Source organism: Saimiri boliviensis, chromosome 4, assembly GCF_048565385.1.
Source record: "Saimiri boliviensis isolate mSaiBol1 chromosome 4, mSaiBol1.pri, whole genome shotgun sequence".
NCBI lineage: Eukaryota > Metazoa > Chordata > Mammalia > Primates > Cebidae > Saimiri > Saimiri boliviensis.
In genome coordinates this window covers 61,000,942-61,008,557 of record NC_133452.1, presented here as the reverse complement: position 1 = coordinate 61,008,557, position 7,616 = coordinate 61,000,942, and positions in this window count along the sequence as shown.

Sequence of the window (7,616 nt, the reverse complement as noted above, 5' to 3'; positions counted from 1 at the left end):
GACTACAGGTGCACACCCGGGTGGTTTTTTTTTTTTTTTTTGAGATGGAGTTTTGCCCTTGTTGCCCAGGCTGGAGTACAATGGTGCCATCTCAGCTCACTGCAACTTCTACCTCCTAAGTACAAGTGATTCTCCTGTCTCAGCCTCCCAGTTAGCTCAGATTACAGGTACACACCACCATGTCCAGCTAATCTTTCTGTATTTGGTAGAGATGGGGTTTAGCATGTTAGGCAAGTTGTGAACTCCTAACCTCAGGTGATCCACTCATCTTGGTCTCCCAAAGTGCTGGGGTTACAGGTATGCACCACTGCACCTGGCCAGTTAATTAAAAAAAAAAAATTGTTGAGATGGCACCATTGCACTCCAGCCTTGGCAACAAGGGTGAAACTCTGTCTCAAAAAAAAAAAAAAATTAGCCAGACATGGTGGTGTGCACCTGTAGTCCCAGCTGCTTGAATTGAGGTGGGTGATCGTGCCACTGAATTCCAGCCTAGGTGACAGAGTGAGACCCTGTCTCAAAAAAAAAAAATAAATAAATAAATAATAGCCTTCTTTAGGAAGGTTAAATGTTACTCAATATTAAGCCCTTGTTTCCTAATCTTAAGGTCTCCCTATGTTGCTCAGGCTGGTCTCGGAACTCCTGGGCTCAAATGATCCTCCAGCCTTGGCCTTCTAAACTGCTGGGATTACAGGCATAAGCCACCAAGTCTGGCCTAATAAAATTGTTTGAGAAATCAAATAACTGATGTTATATCCCCAAGGTATTTTAAAATATATTTATTAGTTTGATCACTGTTCTCTGAAAATTTAAGGCTGCTTTAAAAGGTACATGAAGCACCGTAAGTTTTTTTGTTTGTTTGTTTTAACTGAAGCTAGAGAAATGAGGCCAAATAGACGAACACAGGCATTAAACTCAAACTGCCTGGTAACCTCACACATCAAATTTCATTGGAGCAATTCCCACTCTTTTATATTTCTCTCTCACTCTCTTTCTCTCTCTTTTTTTTACATTAAGTGGCTTTGAGGTCATCTCAAGTGAGGCCATTCCATCAAAATAGCCTTTATAACAAAGTACTTTAAGAGGACCAGTGTGAAGCCACTCACTCCACTTTCACGGTCCGTGATCACAGCAGCCCTGACCCTTATATTCGAGTGTGGAGGTGGCGGGAGACAGATAGTAAACAAATCACCATAAAAATAAATGAGACAACATCAGGGTGTGTTTAGGGCTGGGACAAAAATGAAGAAGGTGCTATGCTGGAGAGTGCCAGGGTGCCCGGGATCAGAAGGTCAGAGAAGGCCTCTGAGGAAGTAGCTTCTGTGAGGAGCCCTGCAGGACGTGGGGCCCAGCTGGGTGACCCTCGGGGTAGAGCATTCTAGTCAGAGGGAGGCTAGTGCAAGGGCCCACAGGCAGGGCTCTGTTCGAGGCATGGGAGGAACAGGAAGAACATCTGTGAGTTGGCAACTAATGGCTTTTTTTCCCCAGCTGGGTAAAAGTATTATTAAGAACCCAGTGTATCTGGAATACTGTAGTGGGTGCTACTGTCACATCCCAGGCCACCACCTGTGGATTTTTGTTTGTCCTTGAGAGCAACCTGGTGAGCCTTTGCCCTTCCTCCTCCCCTGATGGGCCTCCTCTTTGATGGCATCTCCAGAACTTTGCCGTATCACCTTTTCTTGGTCCTTTTCCTCCTGCTGCCATAGTACAAAAGCCTATACCACCAAATGGAATGCCACCTCCTCCAGGAATCCTTTCTCAGTCCTAGTCAACATGATGCAGCAGTAAGAGTCTTTGCTCCAGTCTCCCACAGCACACTGCGAGTATTTCTCCAGCAGCTCTTGCTTCTCTCTACCCTGGACTGTATGGTTTTTTGTTTTGTTTTGTTTTTTGGATTTTGGTTTTTTTTTGAAATGGAGTCTCACTCTGTCACCAGGCTGGAGTGCAGTGGCTAGATCTCAGCTCACTGCAACCTCCACCTTCCGGGTTCAAACGATTCTCCTGTCTCAGCCTCCTGAGTAGTTGGGACTACAGGCGTGCACCACCACGTCCAGCTAATTATTTTTTGTATTTTTAGTAGAGACAGGGTTTTACCATGTTGGCCTGGATGGTCTCCATCTCTTGACCTTGTGATCCTCCCACCTCAGGTTTTCAAAGTCCTGGGATTACAGGCGTGAGCCGCCACCAATCCTGGCCTTATAGCATCTCTTGCAAACACTTCCCTCCTCCCAGTACATCAGGCAGCCTCAGGAATGGGATTTGAGCTTTATTCTTCACTGTGTCCCACTCATGCTGGGTCCACGCAGACATTTGCAAATGATAGGGCTTATTGGCTGAATCCAGGCAGGTCATGAAGCCGGTGTCATGGAGTAGCTGAGCTTTGCTCACCCTGGGTTAGGTGCTTGGTGGGGATGAAAAGAAAAAGGCACAGCTGTTCCTCTAAAGAAGCTTAGAAATCTCTGGTGGTGGGGAGCGCGCAGGCAAGGCTAACGCACTGGGCAGTACCAGTGTGGGGCAGTGCTCACCAAACTGAGGCAGGAGAGGCACACCACAGAGCACTTGACCGCCACTGGTTCCCAGCAGGAAGAAGGCACAAGGAATTCTATTCTGTTGTATTCATGATCTGAAAAATTAGAAATAAAACTTGTTTTACTAATTTTTGCCATCTGGATGGTCCTTGGCTCCTCTCTCTGGCCATTGTCAGGTGGCTGTGGTCTAACACCTTTCATCCCCAAGGAGAGGTGGCACCTGCAGTGCTGAGGCCTTGAGGGTAGCACCCCCACTTGTGCACTCATCGGCAGTGAGTAACCTCACACTGCAGCTTAACTGCTACAGGGATGTTATGGACATGAGAAATTTTATGAAGACAATACTTTAAGAACTTTTGAAAGACTTCTTTCTCTCTCATTAACTTTTACAGAAGGCACAAGATCTTTATAACAGAATCTTTACAGTATTTTGTAAATGAAATGGTGGGGGTAGGGGTGGTCATGACAATCTTTTGTTCCACATATAGGTTTTTGGATTGCTCATGGCAGTGTGTAAAAGAATTGTTGGACTTAAAGATGAGTTATGTACTTTCTTTAAAAGACAATTTTTAAAACTCTTGATTGTCCTAAATTTGCTGACCTTTCCTATAGGAAGTGGTTCACTAGTATGCACTACAAGTATTTTGTAGTGCATACTACAGGGTTTTACCCTGTAGTATGAGTATTTGAAACCTTAGTACTTTCAAGGTATGGGTGATCTTTTTAACAAGAGTGAGAAGGAAGTGCCCTTACAACATCTGTGACTGCTGCTATGAAAAGAACATCTGGCCGGGCGCGGTGGCTCAAGCCTGTAATCCCAGCACTTTGGGAGGCCGAGGCGGGTGGATCACGAGGTCGAGAGATCGAGACCATCCTGGTCAACAAGGTGAAATCCCGTCTCTACTAAAAATACAAAAAGTTAGCTGGGCATGGTGGTGCGTGCCTGTAATCCCAGCTACTTAGGAGGCTGAGGCAGGAGAATTGCCTGAGCCCAGGAGGCGGAGGTTGCGGTGAGCCGAGGTCGCGCCATTGCACTCCAGCCTGGGTAACAAGATCGAAACTCCGTCTCAAAAAAAAAAAAAAAAAAAAGAAAAGAAAAGAACATCTGAGCATCTGTACAAATGTTGTATCATGATGTGATTTATAGCCAAAAATTATGTTAGGTATTATTTATTTTTAAATGCCCACATTTGCACACAAAAGGATAATAAAATACTATGCACAACTGTACATACATACATTTCCCAGCTTAAATGAAATGGATTTATTCCTTGAAAAGCACAAACCACTGAAACTCACCAAATATGAAATTATTTGAATAGCCCTATAACTATTAAGGAAATTAAATTAGTAACTTAAAAACCTTTCAAAAAAGTCTCCGGTCCAAGGTGATCTTACTAGAGAATTCTATCAAATGTTCAAAAAACAAGTAACACCAAGTTCTACTCAATGTCTTTCAGAAAATCTCAGTCTCTTCCAGAGGGAACACTTCTCAATTCATTTTATGAAGCTAGAATTACTGTGATACACAAACCAGACAAAGACAGTATGAAAAAATAATTCCAAAGATCAATATCCCTCATTAGTGTAGATACAAAAATCCTCAGCAAAATATTAGCAAATATAATTCAACAATATAGAAAAAGAATTATATACCATAATCAAGAACAGTGTATTTCAGGATGCAGGGCTGCTCCAGTCTAAGATCCAGACTAAGGCAAGGATGTCTATTCTCTTAACTCTTATTCAGTGTAGTAGGGTTGAGGTTCTAGCTTGTGCAATAAGACAAGAAAAGGAAATAAAAGGCAAACAGATGAAAGAAAGAAAGAACAAAAATAAAAACCTACCACTATTTGCAAGTGCTATGATTACCTATGTAGAAAATTGAAAACAAAAATCTACAAAATTTTCTAAAACTAATAAGTTCAGCAAAGTCACAGGATACAAGATAGACATACAAAAGTCAAGTGTGTTTCTATATATTGGCAATGAATACAAGGATACTAAAATTAAAAATATGATACAATTTATAATTGCAAAAAAAAGAAAAGAAAAGAAAAACGACTTTGGTCCAAATCTAACAAAACATCTACATTATTTGTATGCTGAAAACTATAAAATACTAATGATGAAAGAAGATCTAAGTGAATGGAAAGACATACCATATTTATAGATTAGAAGACTTGGCTAGGAATCTGTAATCCCATAATCCCAGCACTTTGGGAGGCTGAGGCAGTTTTGAGCCCAAAAGTTCAAGCCCAGCCTGGGCAACATACAGAGACCTCCATCTCTACCAAAAAAAAAAAAAAAATTTTTTTTAATTAGCTGGGCATGGTGACACATGCCTGTAGTCCCAGCTGCTCTCAAGGTTGAGGTAGGAGGATTCCTTGAGCCTGGGAGGTCAAGGCTTCAGTGAGCTGTGATTGTGCCACTGCACTCCAGCCTAGGCAACAAAAAATAAAAATAAAATAAAATAATTTAAAAAATAGAAGACTCAACATAGCAGAGATGACAATTCTAAAATTGATATATAAAATTAATGCAATTCCTGTCAAAATCCCAGCAAGATTGTTTCTATATCTAGACAAGATTATTCTAAACTTTACATAGTTAGGAAGCCAAGGTAGGAGGATCATTTGAAGCTGGGAGTTTGAGACCAGCTTGGCCAACTTAGTAAGACTCCCATATCTACAAAATTTAAAAAAAAAAAAAAACTTAGCCTAGCGTGATGGCATATGCCTGCTCTCTTAGCTCCTCAGGAAGCTCAGGAGGAGAATCACTTGACTCTTGGTGTTTGAGGCTGCAGTGAGCTATGATTATGAAACTGTACTTCAGCCTGAGTAACAGAGCAGGATGCCATCTTATAAGAAAAATAAATATTAAAGAGCTAAAAAAAAAAGGTAAAACAATATTGAAAAATAAGAATAAAGTGAGAGGAATCACTCTACCCAGTCAAGACTTATAACTATAGTAATCAAGACTGTGGTTTTGGTGAAGGGAGGGTCACAGAGATTAATGGAACAGAACAGAGAACTGAAGAATAGACCTACACAGATATATGCAACTGATTTTTAGAAAGGTATAAAAGCAATTCAGTAGAAGAAGGATAGGCTTTTCAAGTGGATAAACATAGCTATCAACAAAAAGCAAACAAATCTCTCCTGGAACTCATATCTCATACAAAATTTACCTTAAAATAAATCACAGACTTACATGTAAAGTGTAATCATTTAGGAAAAAATAGAAGCATATATTCAGGATCTGTGATGAGGCAAAGAGTTCTCAGACTTTACATTTAAAAACACAACCCATACAAGGAAAAACTGATAGACTGGACTTTATCAAAATGAAAACATGCTCTGTGAAAGAGTGCTAAGAGGATGAAAAAACGGGCTGCAGACTGAGAGAGAATGTCTGCAAACTGAATAGCCAACAATTCCGTATATCTATGTATCGACATATTTAGACATTAGTCTGGAGTGTAATTTTTAAGAGCTCTCAAAATTCATAGGTAAAAAAAAAGCAATCTAATTAGAAAACGGGCAAAAGGCACGAGCAGAAATTTCACTAAAGAAGCTATAGGATGACAAGCACATGAAAAGATGCTGAACATCATGAGCCGTTAGGAAAATGCAAATTAAAATCAAAATGAGATATCGCTACACTTCTAGCAGAATGGCTAAAATAAAAAATAGTGACAACACTGAATGTTGGATAGGATACAAGAAAACTGATCACTCGAACATTGTCAGTCAGAGGGCAAAACAATAGAGTCACTCTGGAAAACAGTTTGGCAGATTCCTTAAAAACAAAACATGTGGCCAGGTGGGAAGGCTCACGCCTGTAGTCCCAGCACTTTGGGAGGCTGAGGTGGGAGGATCACTGGAACCCAGGAGTCAGCCTGGGCAAAATTAATTAGTTAAAAATGAAAATGAAACATGCAACTTCCATACAACAAAGCAATTGTATCTCTGTACCTTTATATCAACAAAGTAACTTATTTTCATAAAAAACCTGTACACCAATTTTCACAGATGCTTTGTACGTAGTAACTAAAACATGCAAACAACTATAGTGTCCTTCAGTGGGTGAATGGTTAAACAAATTGTGGTACATCTATACCATGGAATATTATTCAGCAATAAAAAGGACAAACTATTGATTCACACAGCAACTTGGCTGAATCTCCAGAGAATTATGCTTAGTGAATAAAGCCGTTCACTCCAAATTATAGATAGTATGACTCCATTTATGTAACATTTTTCAAATGACAGAAGTATAGAAATGGAGAGCTGATTAGTGGCTGCCAAGGGTTAGGGATATGCAGCAGGAGGGAAGCTGTAGTCCCAGCACATTGGGAGGCTGAGGCAGGAGGATCACTGGAACCCAGGAGTTCATCATCCCCCTGGGCAACATTAATCAACAAATACATAAAATAAAAATTAAAATGAAACATACAGTTATAAAGAGCAACAGGAGGGATCCTTTGGTGATAGAAATGTTTTGGATGTCAATATCGTTGTTGTGATATTGTACCATAGTTTTGCAAGATTTTACCGTTGGGGGACAATGGGTCAATCTTCTGTGGCATCTCTCTGTATTATTTCTTACAACAGTATGTGAATTTATACTTACCTCAAAACAAAATTTTAATTTAAAAAAATGATATTTGAAACCGAGATGATATTTGATCCAAGAATCTTTTGGAGGTGGCTTCATCATGGGCAGAAATAAGGGTGAACAAATCAGGAAACAGCTATAGCTAGAGAAGGGAAGGGATGTGTGCTGAAACTGTACCTTGCTTTACAGGATAATAAAATACCTTCTAAAATGAATGTTGATAAACTACTCTAGAGCAGTGCATCTTTTAAGTACCCATTTTGCAGACCAACCCTTAGTGTTGTGTCCAACACCCAGTAGGCACTCCACAAAATGTCAGTGGAACTGATGCCTTGTCTCCGCTATACACTGACGATTCTCTCTAGCTGAACAGAGGATGAGGGGGCATAAGGAAGACATACAATGAAAGCCACAGGTACATGGCTTTTCCATTTTCTCTCATTTTCCTCCTCTTTCTTCTCCCTCTCCCTT